The 22,219-nt window shown below is 36.3% G+C and overlaps 1 protein-coding gene and 1 long non-coding RNA gene across 12 annotated transcripts in view; one reads left to right on the top strand and one right to left on the bottom strand.

The window, feature by feature from the left end:
- Trpm3 (transient receptor potential cation channel subfamily M member 3) overlaps positions 1-22,219 on the bottom strand; it is a 473,683-nt gene that overhangs the window by 281,845 nt on the left and 169,619 nt on the right. The window lies entirely within an intron of this gene.
- LOC150065072 (uncharacterized) lies at positions 10,327-13,514 on the top strand. Its single transcript, XR_016534737.1, has 3 exons — positions 10,327-10,546; positions 12,029-12,111; positions 13,011-13,514. It is a non-coding gene; the product is annotated as an uncharacterized LOC150065072 (long non-coding RNA).

Genomic DNA, 22,219 nt, shown 5'->3' with positions numbered 1-22,219 from the left:
TCAATAATCTCACCTGTAATAGTTGTGCTATTTCTCCATACTGTCTTTCTAATCTCATTGTTAAGAAACTGATTTTTTTTTAATTCTGGAAATACTTTCAAAGAGCCAATTATTTTCTGGGAAAAAAATTTTAATGATATTATTATGAATCTAAAGTTTGAATCAAACCTAGAGGAAAATTTATACTGTAATATAAATGTAGAAGCTATTTTTCCATCTTCAAATCTTAGTGAAAAGTATCTGTAAAACCAATCTAATGGGTGAAAGTCTGTGTCACAATATTGATAATATTGCCTGTTTCTGATGGTGGTTTTGTGATTACTGATTTAGTAAAAAAAAGCAGTATGGTCCTATTCCATATGTACAGCACTGAAACAGAAGTCACAGAAGAAAGCCCACAGAGATTCAGCCATCTGATTTCCAACAAAAGTGACAAAGATATACATTGAACAAACATCTCTTCAACAAATGGTGCTAAGAAAACTGGATGTCCACCAGTAGGATAATAGAACAAGATCTAGATAGAACTAGAACTGGAACAGATAACTGTGATCCTATATGAAAACCAATTCAAAATGGATCAAAGACTTTAACATAAAATCTAAAACTTTAGAACTACTCAGCTATAGATATATCTATGGAATATTTAGATTGATACAGATAGATATGTCTATCTATATCCGTGTATCTTATCAATCTATAAATCTATATAGATATAGATAAATCAATGTCTATATACTTACATCTAGATGTATGATATAATTATATATCTATAGATATAGATCTATGTCTAGAAATATCTATATATAGAGAAAGAGATCAGATAAAGTCAATGTCTTATGGAATGGGCGCCAATAGCACAGAAAATAAGAGTAAGAACTGACAAATGGGGTTATATCAAATTAAAAAGTTTCTGCACATCAAAGGAAACAATTGCTAGAATTGAGAGAAAACCCACGGCATGAAAGAAATTTTTGGCAGCTATTCAAAAACAGCTTGGTACTGGCACAAGAACAGGCCTGAAGACCAATGGAATAGAACTGAAGACCCAGATATTAAACCACAGACCTATGGCCACCTAATCTTTGACAAGAGAGCCAAAAAAATAGAATGGAAGAAAGATAGCCTTTTCAACAAATGGTGCTGGCAGAACTGGTTAAGCACATGCAGAAAACTAAGATCCTTCTTTGTCACCCTGTACTAGAATTAACTCCAAATGTATCAAAGACCTGGAGGTAAAAGCTGACAATCTGAAAACTTTACAAGAAGGAATAGGAGATACACTAGGCCTCCTTGGCACAGGTCAAAACTTTCTTAATAAGGACCAAGAATCACAACAAATCAGAGAAAGGCTGGATAAGTGGGACTGCATTAAACTGCAGAGCTTTTGTATGGCAAAGGACATAGCTAGTAAATTAAATAGGAAGCCTACAGAGTAGGAGAAGATCTTCACCAACCATACAACAAAGGCCTCATATCTAAAATATATCAACAGCTCAAAAAATTAAATCAATCCAAAACTAATCTCCAAAGTAACAACCATCCCATTAAAAGATGGGCCAAAGACTTAAAGAGAGTCTTCTCTGAAGAAGAAACAAAAATGGCCTATAGACACATGAAGAAATGCTCAACATCTCTGGTCATAAAAGAAATGCAAATCAAAACAACTCTAAGATTCCACCTCACTCCAGTTAGAATGGCCAGGATCAGGAAAACTAATAACCACAGATGCTGGAGGGGATGTGGCCAGGAGGGATCACTACTACACTGTTGGTGGGAGTGCAAACTGGTTCAACCACCATGGAAAGCAGTATGGCAGTTCCTCAAAAGGCTAAACATAGAACTCTCCTATGACCCAGCAATTCCACTACTTGGCGTTTACCAATCATCCAGACACAAAGACATACTAAATCCACCACACAACAATGTTCATTGCAGGACTATTTACCATAGCAAAGATATGGAACCAACCCAGATGTCCCTCAGTTGATGAGTGGATCAACAAGATGTGGTATTTATACACAATGGAATTTTATGCTGCTGTCAGAAAGAATGACATCGACCCATTTGTTAGGAAATGGAAAGACTTAGAAAAGATCCTGTTAAGTGAAGTAAGCCAGACTCAAAGGAACTTAGGCTCAGTGGTTTCCCTCATTTGTCATAATCAGTAGAAACCTTGGGCTCTCCTAGCAGAGATTTGCAATAGAGCAAAACCTTGATACAGAAGGCCATATAGTAGGATGCTAAATGAAAGGATCTCTAGAATATACAAACACAAGCCATATAATGAATGATTGTTGTTCTTAAGGTACTATGTTATCTCTCATCTCTTTTGCTGTCTTTTGGTTATCTCATATTGTTACAGTATCTCTCTTTGTTACCTGATATATCGGATATATTTGTATTTGGTTATTTGAAATTGGATAGGGAACAGGGGAAAACAAGATGAGGAATGGGGATGGAGGGAGGGAAATGGGGACCAAGACATGTGAAAGGGTATCAATGTATGGGAATTAATACACCATCTATCTGGCAATTATCATGTAACCTTTCTATTAATTACAATAAAAATATATTAGAATCTCTAATATCCAAAAATGTTAAAATGAAAAGTATAAATAATACAATTATTGAGCAAGTGAACTGAATAGACAGTTCTCCAAAGAAATAGCAGAAGGAAATAAATACATAAAGAACATTTCTACATTCTTAGATATAAAGGAAATGCAGATAAAGCAACATTGGCATTCTATTTTACCACCAGTCAAAATGGCAATCATCAAGAAAACAAACAACAAATGTGGTGAGGATATATTGGGGAACTCTGCACCCTGGGAAGTAAGTGCAGTCATTATAGAAATCAATATTGGTTTCCTCCATAAAAACAAAATATACCATATGTCTCTGTCGTACCACTGCTGAACATACATCTAAAGGAATGCAATTTGGCATACCACAGATACTTGCACAACAATGCTTATTTCAGGACTGTTCACAATAGCCAAGTTTTAGGATCGTTCAAGGGAAGGTAGTGTGTGAGTGTGTGTGTGTGTGTGTGTGTGTGTGTGTGTGTGTTTAAACTAATGCTACTTTTATTCTCTTACATCCAGATAAATGGATAAAGAAAATCTGTTATATGTGCACGATAAGGTATTATTTACCCACAAAAAGTATGAAATTATATCACTTACAGGAAAATAGATGGAACTGGAAATCATCTTAAGAAAGTAGAATAAGGTATATTTGGAAAGACAAATAACTAATTTTTCTCATATGTGTAAATTAGAGCTAGAGAAAATAAACAGGGGCTTAAAGAGAACCAATGAGGCATGGGAAAGGGAAAATGGGTAGAGGAGGAAGAGTGTGATTGAAGTAACTTCTAATGCATGTTTGAGAAAAATCACACTGTGGGAGATGGGAAAACTTTTCTTCTTGCAGTACTGATTATTCCTCCTATTTATGTTACAGATGGAAGAATGAGGAAGTTCATCCAGATCTCATATTTTCTGAGGATCTAGATATCTATATACTGCAATTCAATTTTCAAACATCAACTGATTTCTGCACTGCCCCCAGAGAATAGTTTGTTCCTTTGCAACTGTGTACATACACATGTCCTCTCCTATGCCCAAAGATTTTAATTTAGGCAGAGTCAGAAACATTGTAAATGCCTATAAAGTTCTGTGTATTTCTCCACTAGCCATCAATGGATGGAAAACAATGTCAATAATTGTGCAGTATGAAGTATGAATGCCCAAATTGGCCAATTGGACCAGAATGATGAGGTGATTTTTTTTCCGTCAAACTAATGTCACTTTCAATCTATTAAAACAGTAATGAACAGCCAAGCAGCCTATTTCCCACGGATACCTTCAAAGCTCTTCAGATTGCCATTTGAACCATTCTTTAATTGCATGTGGCATGGATTGTAATGTGCTTCATAGAACAAAAAGGCAGATTAACTGAGTTTGGCTATTCCAGAGTCAGAGTCATGATGAAATTTTACATGACTGAACAAGGTTTGCTTCCATGTTTACGATGTACTATTAAGGGCCACTCAACAGCGAATGTCAGGTCTCCAAAACTATGTATATTTAGAGTGATACTTTCAATTAATTTTGATCATTGGGAGTGTATGTTACATGATTTCCTTGTTTTTTGGGGGGTGGGGAGAGAGGAGTGTGTTGAAGTCTAAAATTTTTTTTGAGGCTGGGAGTTTGGCCTAGTGGTAGAGTGCTTGCCTAGCATGCACAAATACCCGGGTTTGATTCCTGGGTACCACATACATAGAAAAAGCCGAAAATGGTGCTGAGGCTCAAGTGGTAGAGCTCTAGCCTTGAGAAAGTCCAAGAACAGTGCTCAGGCCCTGAGCTCAAGCCCAGGACTGGCAAAAAAAATTGTTTTGATAGTTAAGAGAAAATTGGAAACTGCCAGATATTTCATGTTTCCTAAGACATTTTCATCTTTTCTTTTGACAGTCCTGGCTTGAGCACTGTCCTTAGAATTTCTCAAGGACAGCTCTACCACTTGAGCCACAGCACCACTTCTGGCTTTTTCTATGTATGTGGTACCCAGGAATAGAACCCAGATCTTCATTCATGCTAGGCAAGCACTCTACCACTAGACCAAACTCCTGGCCTCAGATTTTTTCATCTTTTAATTCCTTTTACTTTTGAATCTATTTTGTGGCTGATGCATATCTGTTTTGCTTTCTGTTTTTTGCTTGTTGCCTTAGCTCTGTTAAGGTACACTGTAATCCATGTTTGAGAATTTCAGTGGTATTTACTTCCTTAGGCTGTGAAAATTTACTGCTTCCACCTGCTAGGCTGAGCGCAGCAAAGACACTAACTAAAGATGTCTGCAGAAGACAAAGAGGAAAAGGATAACCCATAACTAATGGATGATTGTCTACTCTGGAATGGGAAGGAGACTGAAACAGGAACATTTCTTTTTTTTGTTGTTTGTTTGTTTCTGTGCTGGTCCTGTGGCTTGAACTTGGGGCCTAGACACTGTCTCTGAGCTTAGTTTTGCTCAAGGCTAGCGTTCTGCCATTGAGTGACAGCTCCACTTTTGGCCTTTTCTGAGTAGTTTATCAGAGATAAGAGTCTCATAGACTTTCCCGCTTGGGCTGATTTTGAACTGCATCCTCAGATCTCAGCATCCTATATAGTGGTAAGTAGTGTCATCGAGTAAATAAACATCAAAGCTATGAGACTAGAATCGGATCATACACAAGAAAGTCCATTCATTCCACTGGATCCAGACTTAGGAATAGAAACATCAAGTCGTTTTCAAGGCTGGAGAATGGATGGAGTTGTCAGACCAGGCCTATCTAGTTCACAAGAAAAAAGTCTTTAAAGGAAAGAACCAAGCTTTCCTTTGCTTCACCCAGACAGAAAATTTCCCTTCTCACACCCACAGAGAAGGCCAGAAGGTTTTACATTGGAAGCTGAACCTACACTAGGTCCTGAGGCACAGCTGAAAGAACACATAGGGACATTAGAATGAAAAGGAATGAGCAAAACTCTCTCAAGTTCACTGGTGAGATTCCTCAGGGGCCTGACTGCTTTCAACCACTAGATCATGGCCACTTTGTATAAATCTCATCCCTCACAACTTTCCCACACTTAACTCACCCTATACACATGTTTATTTAGGTATTGGAGAGCAATTCTTTGGAAATATCGATGGAGAGAAAACAAACATAAAGACTTAGGATTTTCCCAACAAAACATTAGGTACCTGAAGGAAAGAACATCAGCCAGCAAATTCCAAAAAATCATGAAAGATTTCCAAATTGCATATTAATGCCTCATTTAATAGTGTAATAAAAGCCAAAAGTCACCAGAAATGAGATAAGACTATCTCACTCAAATCAACTGTAAAAAATCCATTCATAGATTCAGGAGAGAGTTAACTAGTGGTTTCTGGAAGACTGAGGTAAGGAAGGAAAAAACTACTATGATGACATAGCACCATAAAACCAGGAGGATAATAATAATCCAGCAGGAATAAAAACAACAACTATTTCAGGAATCTGAATAGAAGTTATGAAAGATACCAATACTAAAAATATTGAGAAAAAGAATAAAGAGAATTAGAGAATTAGTGGTGGAAGTTTGTAGAAAAAGAGAACAAATAGGCAACGGTACAAGAGATTATAGAAAACTGATACAGAGGCAGAGGGTGTTGTCAGGCATGCATGAAATCTGGAGTTTCAATACCACCACCCCCTACCCCAGCTGTGTAAAATATAATACAAAACCGAAATTGATTTTTAAAATTCTAGGATTGCAGAACATAAATTTGTAAAGTAAAGGGGGCAAAGGAATTGTCAAAGTAATGGATGAAGAAAGAGCTATATCAAAATATAGAAGGGTAGAATTTCTAAAGACTGTGATTAAGAAAAGATTCAACATTTGAAATTATATGGTTTTCTGGAAAATGGGTGGGGTGAAATAAGCCAAACTCAAAAAGCAAAATATAGTATGATTTTGCTTAAATGTTAAATCTAGGTCTATATTTCTAAAAGTATTAATAATGGGACTTGAATATAAAAGAAGTACTTTGGGGAAGGAGGGATTAGCAGGAGGGAGAAGAGGAAAAAGAGAAAGTGCTTAGAGCTGAAGAAGATTCATGTATGTATGAAGACAGTGTAATTAAAAACCCTCCAAATATTTCTAAAAAGGGAGGAGATGAGCCTGCTGGCTTCTACCATAAACATATCTACTTGGGAGGCTAAGATTGGCAGGAATTTAGTTTAGTCCAACATGAACAAATGCTGAGACTATTCTAAACTAAAGCAAAATGGGCTGGGGGCATAGCTCAAGTAGTAGAGTTCCTACCTAGAAGTGCAAGGTCCTGCATTTATGCACTGATACTGAGGAAAAAGTGAGGCTCCAGGGAATATAACACAATACACGGAATATAATGCAGGGAATATAATACAAGGGGTGAACTTGCTCAAAACACATTTAACCATCAATAGAATTTTCACATTATACCCACTTGCACTATTAATACATACTAAGCAAAGATAAAACAGAAATAAAGAGTGATCTTTAGAAAGCAATGAAATCATGAAGATAAAGCAATTTTCAATACTATGTCAGAACAGAGTATAGTTTAGAACTTAAAAAAAACTAAAAATAGAACGTCACATGCAGCCTTCCTTAGAAAAGCTAGTAGTAAATGTGTTTCTTTCACTTAATGGACTATAACAACTAAAGACCAGGAAACCAGGTGTGAGATAGAAACAGAAGACATAGGAAATGCATATGCCATATGAGCCTGGCATCTCTTCGGAGACCACGGCATAGCCATTCCAGGCTGGAATAAAGAATCAATGCGTAATCAGGAACCTGATATGCCTGACAAAGATTTTGGAATGATTTGGGGGAAGAACTATGTACATAAAAACAACTAACGCAACCACACAACCTACAATACTCTTTGGGAAATGAGTGCTGATAGTATTTATTTGGTTCAATAGTGAACACCATTTTCATAGGTATACAAACTCACATTACTCTTTTTATATTGTGAGTAAGGAGGAAGAGAAAGTCTGTTGGAGAAGGAGGAAAATATATCTCAATCCTACCTTTCACACTAAGAAATCTACCTCAAAACATGGTTAAAAAGTTTTCACACTAAAGAAATCTACAATTAAAATCTGTAACTGTAACACCTCTATATGTTACCCTTTCAATAAAATACAATAAGAAAAAAAACAAAAAGACAAAAATCTGCTAAAAGAGACTTAAAAAGTAGAATTATAAATATGCTATTTGTTTTTTTCTACCCAAATGTTTTTAAAATTTTTTATTGTATTTTATTGTTGGGTAATGTAAAGAGGGGTTACTGTTATCTTCTTAAGGTAGTTATATCACTTCTCAAGCTTTGATACCCCTTCTCATGTTTTTGTCCCACTTTCCCTTCCCTCACCCCATCTTTTTTTCCTCCTTCCCTTCCCTATTTCAAATAAACAAATAAACACACACATATAATATATATAATATACTTTGTAACAAAGTCAGATACAGTAACCACATGACATTAGCCATAAGGGGAATAAAAGAGAAAAGAAATAACTTCAGATAGTACATTAAGAACAATAATCACAAAGATAAACCTCTTGTTTCTATATCCTAGAGTTCATTTTGCTTACTCTCATCCCTATATGACCATATGTACATAGCTTTTGAGCTATTATGATCTTCTGTTAGGAGAATGCTACATTTGTAATAATTATTACAAATGAGGGAATCCATGGAGCCTATGTTTCTTTGGGTCTGGCTTATTTCAACTAATATGATTTTTTCCAAGTCTTCCCATTTCCTTACAAATGGGGTGATGTCATTCCTTCAGATGGCAGCATAGAATTCCATTGTGTATAAGTGTCACATCTTCTTAATCCATTCATCTACTGTGTAGCATCTGGGTTGGTTCCATATCTTTGCTATGGTAAATAATGCTGCAATGAACATGGTTGTGCTAGTAGCTTTAATGTGCTTTTGTTTTTGGACACTGGTGCAAATGCTCAGGAATGGGATTGCTGGGTCATAGGGGAGCTCTATGTTTATTTTTTTGTCTTTTTTAAATTGTAATTAATAGAAAGGTTACATTATATTCACCAGATAGAATGTGAATTACTTCACAAACATTGGTACCCTTTCTCATGTCCCCACACCCCTTCCTCCACCCCCTCCCCTCATCTTGTTTTCCCCCATTCCCTATCCTACTTCAAATAACCAAATAAACATATATACTATATATCAAGGTAAAATACTGTAAACTTGTTCAACCACTGTAGAAAGCAATATGGTGATTCCTCTAAAATCTAAACACACCATCGGGCCATATAATATGTTTAGTTTTTTTGAGGAATCACCATATTGCTTTCCATAGTGGCTGACCAAGTTTACACTCCCACTATCAGTGTAGTATTATTACTTTTTGGCCACATTTCCACCAGCATTTGTTGTTATTAGATTTCTTGATCATGGCCATTCTAACTGGAGTGAGATGGAATCTCAAAGTTGTTTTGATTTACATTTCTTATATGGACACAGATGTTGAGCATTTATTCATGTGTCTATTGGCCATTCTTATGTTCTTTTCAGAGAAGTCATCTTTAAGTTTTTAGCCCATCTTTTAATGGGATGGGTTTTTTTTTTTGAGGATTTGTTTTAATGGTATTCAATTTTTTTGCCAATCCTGGGCTTAAACTCAGGGCCTGAGCACTGTTTTTGGATTTTTTCAAGGCTAGAGTTCTACCACTTGAGTCACAGTACCATTTCCAGTTTTTTTTTCTATGTATGTGGTACTGAAGAATCAAACCTGGGTCTTTGTGCATGCTAGGCAAGCACTCTACCACTAGGCCAAACTCCCGGCCCCAGGATTCATTTTTTTTTTTTAGCTAGGTATATTTAGATAAGAGGCCCTTGTCTGTAGTATGGCTAGTGAAAATCTCCTACTCGGTGGGCTTTCTATTTAATTTGCTAGCTAAAACATTCTATTTATAAAACCTTAAATTATAGGAAAATATGGTAAAAGAGCTACAAGTAAATAAGAATTAGAAATATGGATGGAGGATAAGAGACTGTTTTGAATGAAAGGATTTTTGGTATTGTTTGACTTTAATAACTATAATCAAACTATGTAAAAAGAAATGAATTGTCAACAACAAAATAATTTGAAAATGAATGAAGGTAAGTATGGTTAAAATAGTTTATAGGGATGTATTAAAAAAACTAATGAAATCTGTTGAAATTGTGTGAAGAAGTAGATAGGAGGGCTAGGATGGTGGCTCAGTGACAGAGTATTTGCCTGACATGCATGAGGCCCTGGGAGCAATTCCTTGATTGCACATAAACACAATAAATAAATTATTTTAAAAAAATAGACCCTTCTTTAAAAAAAGAAATAGATGGGAGAAAGAGGGGCCAAGTTTGATTGGGGTACATTTTTTGCATGTATAAAATTGTATGTATAAATTTTGCATGTATAAATTTAGACCCCTAGTAAAATAAATGCGTACTGATAAAAATGTTAAAAAGAAATGAAAAGATTCTACATCATACAATACACAACATAAAACTTCTCAGCACACTATAAGTAGAAGACACTGGAAAGTGGACCAAAAACTGAGGTCCAGTACTGGTTATTAATAAGCTATGAATAAGTTAATGGTTTCTTATTTAAGTTAATGGTTATTAAACATAATCATTAATATCTCACTTGGGTTGTTACATTAAGTGAATACTTTTACTTATCATGAGCCACTGGGTCAAGCGCCATCTTATTTAATCCTGCTGAGAGCCTGAGGAGGCAGAAAAGTTGGTCCCTAGAGAAAGAGCTCATCAGTTTGGAGTCTAGTTTGCCTGAAGCTATAGTACCAGTAGCACCATATCTGACTTTAAGCCATTGCACACTTCAAGTTCCATGCTCTTAGTATATTACATGTTTCCTTGCATTACAGGAGAAATTTGGGGTTGGAAATAAATGAGTCACCATGTTTCTCCTAGCCTCAGGAGTACAGAATATGGTAAGCACCTGCGTAGTAATTAAAAACTTTTTGTGTAGGGAAAGGTAAACATTTTACAGCAAAAAGAAGAAATGGGGGCCGGGAGTTTGGCCTAGTGATAGAGTGCTTGCCTAGCATGCATGAAGACACGGGTTCGATTCCTCAGTACTACATACATAGAAAAAAAGCTGGAAGTGGTGCTGAGGCTCAAGTGGTAGAGTGCTAAGCCTTGAGAAAGTCCAAGGACAGTGCTCAGGCCCTGAGCCCAAGCCCAGGACTGGCAAAAAAAAAAAAAAGAAGAACTGGAAAGTACAATGGGTGAGTTTTTATTTGCAGATTGACTTGCAACACTGTCTATACTGTGTGTCTTGAAGTTTTGTGGGATTATATGCAGAATGAATTATTCTTAAGCTTGCAGAATTTACTTTGTGAACCACAGAGGTATTAAACACTACCCAAAGTGGAAGGAGTTAATGATATTTAATAACTTTCAGAGAAAGAAGCTCCTACTTGTAGCCAGTAGCGAAGATAGTAACTATAAATCAGTGGCACTATCTGGAAAAAGGATTATTCCCTTAGATCAACATTTTTTTCTTGCCTTTATATTAATGGAGCCAGATCATGAATTTTGAGATTGTATATGAAGCCAGATTCTGGCACTTGATTGTTTTCTAGGCAGTTGTTGTGGCTGACTATTGCTGAGTTGAGGTAACTTTATATTCCTTAAGAAATTGTCTTGGAAGTTACTAGTGTAGTTCAGCTCAATTTAGCTCTGGTTCTTTTAGGTTTGGGGAATGGAATTATCCACAATTAATGCCCTATTCCTTCTTTAGATGCAAACTTTTTTCTTTAACTATTTGGCCCTCCCAAAACACAAAACAAAAATGAAAAAAATCAACAAATTAGCCAAAATGAAGGCATTTATGAGACTCTATTCATATATGTGGACAGTTAAGACCAGTTTCAAGAAGATTTATTTCTTCATTGAGAACAACAACAAAAAGTCCAATTCCATAGTGATTTTTTTGTGAAGATGAGGAACATAAAATGGCTAATGTAAAAACAGTCCTCTCTTATAAAAGATTATAGAACTAGGAAATACAATAATATTTTAGTAGGAATACATCATAAATATCCACATGGTGACATCAAATGTGAGAAATAGAATACATATACTATAGAAAATCATGAGGATTTTGAGACTAAAAGGATATTTCATGGTCCTACAAAAATATGGATTTTTTCCTAGAAAAAGAAAGAAAACTAACAGCAGCAATAACAAAACTCTAAAAGCAAATAAAACCTTATTTAGTGGAAAGAGAAAAACCCTGTAATTCATGAAACCAGAGTCATATTTTTGTGGAATCAACTTTTGTCACACGTGGCCAGATTAAAGGGCTAATAGTAATTAAAGACTGACACAGAATGAATAAGATTAATATTGGAAAAGGATTACATCAAAAAAGATTTACATCAAAGGATTCTTTCTTTTTTCTCCCACAGAAGGCCTGAGACAAGAAAGAAGTCTTATACAAAATATTCTAAGCCTTTCAGTTACTTGAAAAGAAGCTCAAAAATATGAAGAGGTAAGCAGAAAGTTTCTCTACTGGAAAAATGCCAAAATTTATCATATGATTAAGGCATTGTGCCATATGAAGCAAATAGTATTATGTGAGAGAACAAATTGGGTCACAGATATCTAGAAATTTGCAATATTACTTAGAACTTGGGAATCATATTTGGAATATAGGAGGACAATATATGTAAAGAGAAAGTAAACTTGCTTCACAAGCCATATCATCAAGTTTCCCCATATGGTATTATGTGCCAAAACTGTGAGTATAGATCTAACATGTTCATTACATGAACAAACAGAAAGAAATATCTCTTCTGGGCACTAGCAGCTCATGCCTATAAACTTAGATATTCAGCTGATTGAGAACAAAGGATCTCAATTCAAAGTCAGCTAAGGCAGGGTAGTATGAGAGATTCTTATCTCCAGTGGAACCCCAAATCTAAGCATGGAGGAATGACTCAGGTGGTAGAGTGACCACTTTGAAATATAAAAGCTAAAGCCCAGTTCCTAGCCCTCAGTTCAGGCTCCAGTATGGATATAAAAGAGAAAAGGAAAGAAAGAGTAAGAAAAACAGAGAAAAAGAAAGAGAACAAATAAAGAGAAAGGAAGAGAGAAAAAAAGAAAAAGAGGGAGGGAGGGGAGGGAAAAGGGAGGAAAGGAGAAACGGAAGAAAGAATTTCAGTAGGTTTCTCAGTGACAGTGCCAGTGGGAAAAGGGTCAGTCTGAGGACCCAGCAGAGCTTTGCTATGGATGATGGAGTAAGTGGATGACTGAGCCACATGGACCAGAAATATCACATGGGATTTCTCTAATAATATTGTCTGTTATTCAGCATTTGCATCTCATGAAACATCTCCATATGAGTGTCTTTTCTATAAAGAACAAGTCTGTTGTTATCACTTTTTTCAGTCATGTATCAACTGATGACACCAGACCCTAATCAAGTACCAGGCTTCTTTGTGAACACTTGAGAGCTTGGTAAGAAGGAAATATGGAACCTAAAGTATAAAGCTCCGTGTATACACAGCTTCCATAAAGAACAGAAAATACAACAGACAGAATTGTCATGAGTTGCCAACATTTGTACAGCACTTTCCAGTTTGCTATGTAAAAGTAAGATGCAAGCAAGTGAAATACAATCTGCCTTCCTGAAGATCTGTGATGTGTTGAATTTCAAGAAGCTTACCACTCAGTATTAAACTGATATAACAGGACCTCGTGGGAGCTGGACCCCGCTGATAAGATTGTAAATACGAAAGGAGAGAAGGCATAGGTTTTATAGACAACTCTCATTGCAGGCCTGATCGTATGGGTGACAGTACAGGAATCATGAAAATCTTGTATCTTTTTCAGAGTTCTGTATTTCTTCATTCTCCCTCAAGGATGATGATAGTGTGTACATATCTTCCAAAACATGGAGGCATTACACATTAGAAGCACTTCCTTTGCCTTGCTGAGTGCCAAGTGTCATCTCACTGTTATTGGTTCTGTATGTCCATTCAAGCAGAGAGGAAGTTGAATTCTGGAGAGACTCAACACTGCATCTTGGGTTCTTTACAGAATCTTTTGTGCATGGAGCTTTGACTATATTTTTGTGTTCATGATGAATTTTCCACAACTTTTTTTTTTTGCCAGTCCTGGGTTTGAGCTCAGGGCCTGAGCACTGTCCTTGGACTTTCTCAAGGCTAGAGCTCTACCACTTGAGCCTCAGCACCACTTCCGGCTTTTTTCTATGTATGTGGTACCGAGGAATCGAACCCGGGTCTTCATGCATGCTAGGCAAGCACTTTAACCACTAGGCCAAACTCCCTGCCCCCTTTTCCACAACTTTTTTTAAAATGCTTTTAGTATTTTTCCCTTACTGGTTAGGACCAATTGCACCATTACAAATATCATCAGTACTGATGAAATAGCTCACAGTTTACTGTGTGCCAAAGTCTATAGGAACATCATAGCTTATCTAAGCTATGTGATATGAAACTAGGGAACTACTATCTGGAAGAAATCTCTAATTTCATAGCTGATACTTTAGTTAGAGTTATATAATGGTAAAGATTCAATCAGTTACATGTGGCCTGGGACAGTTTCCATTCCATGTAGGAACTAAAGGGATGACAGAAGAGTTTAAGAATTTACAGGCAAAGAAAAAGTTTGTTATTACCTACTACAGAGAGAAACACAATTTCAGTGGGCTTATAATACAATAAAATATTTCAAGATGGACTGGTTGGGGGTGGCAGGGAAGGAAAGTGGGAGAATAACATGGGAAGGAGTAAAAGTGGTCCAGAAATAATGCACTCATTGCCTTATTAATGTAACTGTAACCCCTCAATACATCACACTGACAAAAAAATAAATTACAGCTGTGCTAGTTGGCTCACGCCTATAATCCTAGCTATTCAGGAAGATGAGAACTGAGGAATACGGTTCAAAAACCAGCCCAGGAACTAAAAAGTCCATGAAACTCTTATCTCTACCGGAAGTGGCACTGTGGTTCAAAGGTTAGGGCAGTAGCCTTAGCTGAAGAGCTCAAGGACAGTGCCTAGACCCAGAGTTCAAGCCCCATGACCCACAAAAAAATAAATAAAATAAAATAAAATTACCAAAAAAAGATGAACCGATACTACAAATGTATTTCATTGGTTCAGAAGGACCTCAGCAAGTTAAATGAGCTGCAAAACTTACTGAACAAAAAAATTGAACAAAGCATTTCTCATAAGGTACGCACTTAGATGATACAGTAAATTTGACCAGAGCAATCAAAAGTATGAGCTAATACTAAATTTGGAATGAGAAGGAATCATTATCTAGACCCAATTGTGACATACTGTCACGAAGGGAAAAACAGCCTTTCTGGTCAAATTATCAGACAAGAGGTAACCTAAATATTTAAAAGAGATCTTCATGCATTTGATGATAGGCCCCTAGAATGATTGTCCTAAGTGAAGACACAGGCACCAAGATATGGTCACAGAGGAGGAAATCACTTCTGAAGCTCCCTACAGTACTAAAACGTTAAGCGCATCACAATTTGTTACTCCCGCCATATACAGAACTACAAAAGAGGACTTCCCAGTTTCTCCACATGAACAAAGGGCAAAATCTCAAGGTGAGCGAAAGACTAATTACCTTGATTAGATCATTGCACATGCTGAGTAAGTAGCAGGTTATACAATCCTATGAATTAATCAACATAAAAATGAGCCAGGTGTCAGTGGCTCACACCTGTAATTCTAGCTACTCAAGAGGCTGGGATCTGACAATTGAGGTTTGAAGTCAGCCTGAACAGACAGATAGCAGAGATTCTTATCTTTAATTAACCAGCAAAAAAGCTGATACAAGAGGTGTGCCTCAAGCGGTAGAGTATCAGCTTTGAGTGAAAAGGCAGAGGGATATTTGCATGCCCTGAATTCAAGCTCTGGTACCAGAACAAAGAAAATCAATAAAATAAAACTATTTAGAATATTTTTATGAGTGTGCTACGGGGGAGGGTAATGTGGACCAACATATGTGAAAGAGTATCAATGTATGTGAATTAATGCACCTTCTATCTGGCAAATATCATGTAACTCTTTTATTAATTACAATAAAAATATTAAAAAAGAACATATATACATATAAAAAGAGTGTCCTTAGGAGAGGAACAGAAATTCCTAATGCCTATTTGTATCTGAGCATACAAAATTCTTATGACTAAACTCCAGATGAAGGAAACAAGAGGGTTTTTTTCTTTTTTTTTTAACTATTTGTTAATATGTATTTGAGAATGTAAGGGGAGATACAGAAATGGAGGGACAAAAGATAAACAAATACAGTAATGGTATTTCACTGGACACTGTTGAAAACAAACTATTCAACTTGTAGGTGGAATAGGAGGGAAAAATGGGAGAGAAAAAGCAAGGGTAACAAAATTAATTTTTAATTAAAAATTAAAATTGATTAAGCAAAAGTAAAAATCAAATTAAAGTTCCCTAAACTGGATTTCAAGTAGATTAAAGGGCTGAAAGAGAATAGTTTGAACAGACATAAGTCATGAAGGCCATTTCTCAAAAGATAAGAGCAGGAAAGTTCACAGAAATTATTATTGTTGTTGTTGCTGTTGGTCTGGGGCTTGAACACATGATCTGAACACTGTCCCTGAGCTCTTTTTCTCAAGGCTGGCACTTTACCACTTTATGCTACAGCTCCACATCCAGTTTTCTGTTGGTTAAAGTAGATAAAGTCTCACAGGCATTCCTTCCCCGGGCTGGCTTGGAATGGTGTTACTCTGATCTCAGCCTCCTTAGTAGCTAGGATTACAGGTGTGAGCCACCAGCACTTGGCTGACAGAAATCATTTCTTTTTGTGAGTGCAGGCTGTTAGTAATGGTTGTGCCAAATACTCAGTCCATATTGTAGCAGAATAGCTAGTAATTCTGAAGATGCTCATGACTGGCCTGTGATGATTTTCTAGAATAGACTATTCACAGTGCAGCTTTGAGGCCCCTCCAGAGGTGGCAACTGAGTTTCACATATGCAGTCAACTAACACTGAAAGTCTAGAACCCTTGTCAGCAGACTGGGTGTATGTATTGATTACATTAAACTATTGCACTTATTTTCAGTTTCTTTGTTTTTTATGAAACATAGACAAAAAAGAAAGCACCAGATGCTCAAAGACAAAAAATCTGAGAAGTAAATGTGTGTAAATTATTTTATAAAATAGTACAAATTAATTCAGAAAGGCAAAGATCACTTGCAATAACAAAGGAAACAAAAATCAAGCTGTTTAATCAGGAGTGATATTCATTAACACATTAAATAAAGCTCTATTGTTTTCACTGTATATCAATATTGGACTGAATTAGGGAGATTTTAGTTTAATGATTGGCCCTAACAAATGACAATGATGGAATTTTAGGAACTAATGTTTCAACGTGGAGAGAATTTATCTCTGTTACGCTGTTTTCTACGTGTCAGAACAGGGTAAAGAACCACACAATATTTGGAAGCTAAGATGTCTATACATAATCTCTTTAGTAGATGAAGAAAGTGAGTTGTGCAAGAGACTCAATATCTTGGAGGGAACAAAACCCTGATTTCCAAGTAATTCCATCTGGAGATCTTTGACTATACTGGAAGGTTATGAAGGCTATACACAAATATGGCTTGAGGAAAAGTGTGGAAAAATAAGGGAAGAAATGTACTTACTACCTTATGTATGTGATTGTAACTCTTCTGTTTATCACTCTGAAAATAAAAGTAAATATATATATATATATATATATATCTTGAAAAATGGACACTGATGGCTCACGCCTGTAATTCTAGCTACTCAGGAGGCTGAGATATGAGGTTTGTGATTTGAAGCCAGTCCAAATAGAAAAGTTCATGACTGTATTATATTCAACTTACTACCAAAATGTAAAAAGTAGAGGTCAGTCTCAAGTAGTAGAGCAGTAGCCTTGAGCCAAAATGCTAAGAGACCAGTGTCCAGGACTTGTACTCAAATCTCTGTACCAGCCCCTACACAAATATATACACATGGATATAGCCTGAGTTTGGAAGAGTAAATTGTTTCTCTAGAGGTAAACTGCTAGACAAAAAATGATAAAATTCTGTACTTAAATGTCGTCAGCTGAGTGAATGACCTGATTTCCTTCAGTGGATAGAAGCTACACAGTATGTTAATGATTTGAAAGATAAAGAAACAACAGTTTGTAAATTATGCTGATAACCTACAAGAAAATTACTATGTCCTAGCTCAATGTCCCTAATAACATTCCAGAAAGTTCAAGGAGGGTCAGACAATAAAGTTACTGCAAGGCACTGTTGTCCTTGCAGTTGGCATTATGCCACAGATAATTACAGCTCAATACAAAATAAAGCATTAACTTCAACTTTGAGAGCTTGCCTAGCTCTCTTGGGGACATCCCCTTTCTGGAGAATGTTGTATCTTGAAGTCTTATTTTGCTTTTCATTTTCTCCTTCAAGTCTGACTCTCTACCACTTGAGCTACAACTTTAATTTTGGCTTTTTGACAGTTAATTAGAAATGACAGTTTCATGGACTTCCCTGGCTGTGAGGACTTCAAAACTCAATTCCCAGATGTTAATCTCCTGCGTAGTTATGCTTACTGTCATGAATCACCAGCACCTGGGTATAATACTATACAGTCTTTATTTGTGTATTACAGGTATCTACATTCTCACTGAACAACTCAGATGTTCATCAATTAAGGTTTGGAACAATTGTCTTGGTTTTCCCTGAACTTCAGCCAATTTGAAAAAATCACCCGAGGATCCAAAAGATTACTGATAAAATTCTTTTGAAAATTTCAAACATATGAAGCATTGAATTATTGTGGCTACCTGTTAGTGCAAATGTAGAGAGAGACACTTCACTTGCTTCCAAGTTATTTGTTTTTAATTTTGTTATTAAGTACTCATAGAGTCTACAATTTTCAAGTGAATGCAATGCATCTTGATCAGTGCCTCCAATTTATTAATTTCCAAGTTATTAATAATTGGTTAAGACTCTCAGATGATAACCTGTGCAGGGAAGGTGCAATGGGAATGCATATGAAAATGCTTTGCACAGCACAGCAAGGTGATGATGTTTGTTATAGTAACACTTCTAGGAAATGGCATGTATTGTGCTTGTTGCTGCAAAGAAGACATTTGTAGATATATAAAGCAAGCTTTGTGCACATATATTCTTTTTTGTTTGTTTTTGGTGCAAGTTTCAGGACTTGAACTGAAGGCTTAGATGTTACCCTTTAGCTTTTTCAATCAAAGCTGGTGGTCTACTACTTAAGCCACATCTCCATCTCCAGCTTTATTGGTGATTAACTACAGGTAAGAACCTCTAAGACCTTTCTGCCTGGCTGGCTTTCAATCACAGACCTAAGATTTCAGCTTCCTGCATAGGTAGGATTACAGGTGTGAGCTGCCTGCTCCAGGCATGTGTTGGTTTTCTTACCGTTTTGTGGATGAGAGTAGGGTCTTATGCAGTGTGAGGGTCAAAACTAAATATCTAATCAGTGGAAGACATGGAGTAATTTGCATATAGCTCTACTAAGCCTGGTTCCTCTCCAACTGGAATAGCTAATTTGGAACCAAATGTACCTATAAATAGATGAGGCAGATCAGGGTAAAGATCAGATACCTCCTAGGTGCAAACTAGCACCATCTTGCAAGGTTAATCACAGCCCCAACCCCTGCTCAGGCATGCCCTGTCATTTACTCACATTCTATGTTCCCTGGAGTTTTCCTTGACCTCATTGCACTGGAGATCCAGAATGCCTCATTCTTTTGTGTCTGACCCCGAGAATAGAGAATAGATATTTCGAACTGAATGGAAACTGGCTAAGACCATCTTGTTATTCTGAGGGTGATTTATCTTTATCTGGAAGGAAATAATGGAAAGATGTCATATTGGAATTGTACCTAAGAGATAAATTCTTGCCTTTCTGTGAATGAAGTTAGGTGTTTTTTTTTCTGATTTCACCCCTATAATTTGAATAAATGATCCTGCTATATGCTTTTTTTCTTCTTTAAGAGAAGCAGTGATAAGCAAAATGCAGAATGTTTATTCATTGATTTGTGTTTTGAGGGTATTTTTTATTCTGAGCATTACAACAAGGGCCTGGGAACCTTGTGGAAAAGTTGTAGCTCCTGTGGCTAATGCATCCTTTTTTTAAAATAATGATCAGTCATTGAATGATCAACTCATTGGATGATCAATGACTTGAATTTGAGCATATCATAAATCACAGATTTCATGGACAGAACTCAAAGATTTATGTCACAGATGGTCAGATAGTGTTATCCTGCATCCTACTTCCTATCTACAATTTACAGCCATGAGCAGGGGCTGTCACTAGTTTATAAGACAGCATAATACCAGGCATTGTGTACTTTATTGTAAATGTAAAAGAGCAGGCAGAACAGAGAGAGGATGCAAAGATGTTATCCGCTGAGCTGGCATGGGAAAAATTACAGCCGGAACCCTTTCTCAGGAAGGAATTCAGAAACCAAATCCAGCACAAAGGAAAGATGACCTGTGTTGGTTTGTACCTCTCTGTCTGTCCTTTCCTGTGTTGAAACATTAACATTTCTGGATATAATGGGCCTTTTCTCCTCTAGGTCACTAAGCACAGACAATGTGCTGGGGGCAGTCTGTACAAAGTTAGTCCAACAGCAAGCTTTGCTCTTAAAAATAAAGGTCTGGATTTTTCTGGTTGCTGAAATAAAAGCTGAAATACGATCATCCAGACAGATGACTGACAGGTTTGGATGTGGGGATTAGCACTACTGAATGAAAATGCCATGTTGGCAGCCTACCCTTACATTCTAGACTGCTTCAACTGGAAATGGGCATGATTTCCTACCTCTCTGAAAGGGAAGTATTCTGTCAAAAGTGTATTGGGGGTAGAATTTTGAAGAGGAAGTCCAGTATAAACAAAGATAATACAATTAGGGATCCACATGCACTTTTTCCTAAACAAGGGAACTGGAAGAAAAGAAATGCATTTTGTTTAGTTTAATTATCATAAAGGAAATTTAAAGGCAAAATGTTAAAGAAATGACAGGTGGGAGAGTCGTTCTAGTTAAATTTATTTAATTTTTGTTAGAACTAACAGGTAATTACTCAGAAGAATAACACATTCCAGTATGTACCAACAATAAGATCTCTAGCCAGAAATGGCAGCAACACTTTAAACTTTATTTTGTCATCATTTCGGTTGTATTATTTAGATATAGCAGGGTTTCTCACATAAAAGTATCTTACTTTGTTACCTGGTCTATTATATATATGTTCATTTGAAATAGGGAAGGGAAGGGGGAAAACAAGATGATTGGGAGGGGTGGGGAGAAGGAAAGGGGGATAAAAACATAAGAAGGGGTATCAGTGTGTGAGAATACATACATTGCCTGATGAATATAACTGTAACCCCTCCATACATTACCCTGACAATAACATGATAAAAAAGTACACAATGAAGTAACATATTTAAATGCTGTTAAGAGTTCATTGCCTGAAATCAGGAGGATAGAAGAGAAAATGTTTACTCTGAAATGCATAACTGGATAAGATTTGAAATTGTCAGAAGTTTATTGTTGGAAATTAATAAAATTATAAAGCTAGTTTACTTTCCTAGAATTTCACAATTCAAAACAAGCATCAAACTTACTAATATTTGTTCACTAAATTCTTGGTCTATAAAAGAAAAAAAGAATTCTGAAACCTTACTTATTTCTAGTATCAACTTTTGAGAAATTATATCAAAAAAGCACAATTTAGGTGCTTATGGATTTATTCCATTATTATTTATTTCAACAAGTGTTTTGATGAGGATTCCATGATCTCTGTACCTAGAAATAACTTGAAGAAGGATCTGATGAAAGAGGATGGAAAGGAAGGACTTTGGGGTCATATAGGAAGTAGGAAATAACATGAGAAAATAGAGCATGCTGGGACCCTCTGAGTATTGGTTGAATGGGCAACACATATTAATGGAATGGTCGAAGAGAAGCTTCGTTTATCTTTTTTGTACTTTTTTTCTTTTTAAAATTATTTAAAAACTACCTTTAGTTGTACAAAGGAGGTGCCATTTAACAAAGCAGTTTATATCTTCATCAGAGTTACCCCTTCATATTTCTTACACTCTTCAACCCAGCCTTCTCTTTTGTGATATAAACACACTGGATAGTGAATTAACTGAAGCATAGTAGACCCTATGGAGAATTCAAATAGTGTAACTTTCTAGAAACACAAATCAAAACCTAACAAAATAAGCACTTGCAAGAAAGCAAGGTAGGTGGCAGAGTGGGGGGGGAGAGCATAAGCAATTCAGCCATAAAGAGAGGGACAGAATGCAGTCAAGAATTCATTGTTCCCTTATAAATTTATAGGCTCATTCTAGCTCCACAAATGAGGGAAGCAATGCAACCTTTGTTTCTTTGGTAAGTCACTTCATGTAATCTCTTGCAAGGGCATTATAAAAAGAAAACAAAGGAACAACAAAAAATGTTGGAAATAATGCAGCCTAAAGGCAACTCTAACACACTATTGATAGGAATGTAACACTCTTAACCACTCTAGAAAACAATATGATCGTTCCTCAGAAAACAAAATA

This window comes from Megascapheus bottae, chromosome 3 (genome assembly GCF_031878675.1).
Source record: "Megascapheus bottae isolate mThoBot1 chromosome 3, mThoBot2.hap1, whole genome shotgun sequence".
In the NCBI taxonomy this organism is placed as follows: domain Eukaryota; kingdom Metazoa; phylum Chordata; class Mammalia; order Rodentia; family Geomyidae; genus Megascapheus; species Megascapheus bottae.
Note: the sequence above shows the minus strand (reverse complement) of the source record. Positions and strands in the feature narration are given on the sequence as shown.